The sequence below is a fragment of the Oncorhynchus kisutch genome, unplaced genomic scaffold (assembly GCF_002021735.2).
Source record: "Oncorhynchus kisutch isolate 150728-3 unplaced genomic scaffold, Okis_V2 scaffold1216, whole genome shotgun sequence".
NCBI classification, from domain to species: domain Eukaryota; kingdom Metazoa; phylum Chordata; class Actinopteri; order Salmoniformes; family Salmonidae; genus Oncorhynchus; species Oncorhynchus kisutch.
The window spans coordinates 23595-23892 of NW_022263161.1; positions in this window are offsets into that span (position 1 = coordinate 23595).

Here is a 298-nt window from a genome sequence, read left to right on the forward strand (position 1 = left end):
GAGAGAGAGAGAGAAGAGAGAGAGAGAGAGACGTGGAGGTGGAGAGAGAGAGAGAGAGAGTTGAGTTCAGACCATACTTGTCTACTTGACAGAAATGTGGTTTTGCATCGTAAGCTAAATTACACAGTATGGAAACCTACTATAAAAGCTCACTGTAAACCATAACATTCACCTACATTCATACAACATTATCACATTGGGTGTTTGGACTGAATCCTGGCCTTAAACATCACATTGGGTGTTTGGACTGAATCCTGGCCTTAAACATCACATTGGGTGTTTGGACTGAATCCTGGCC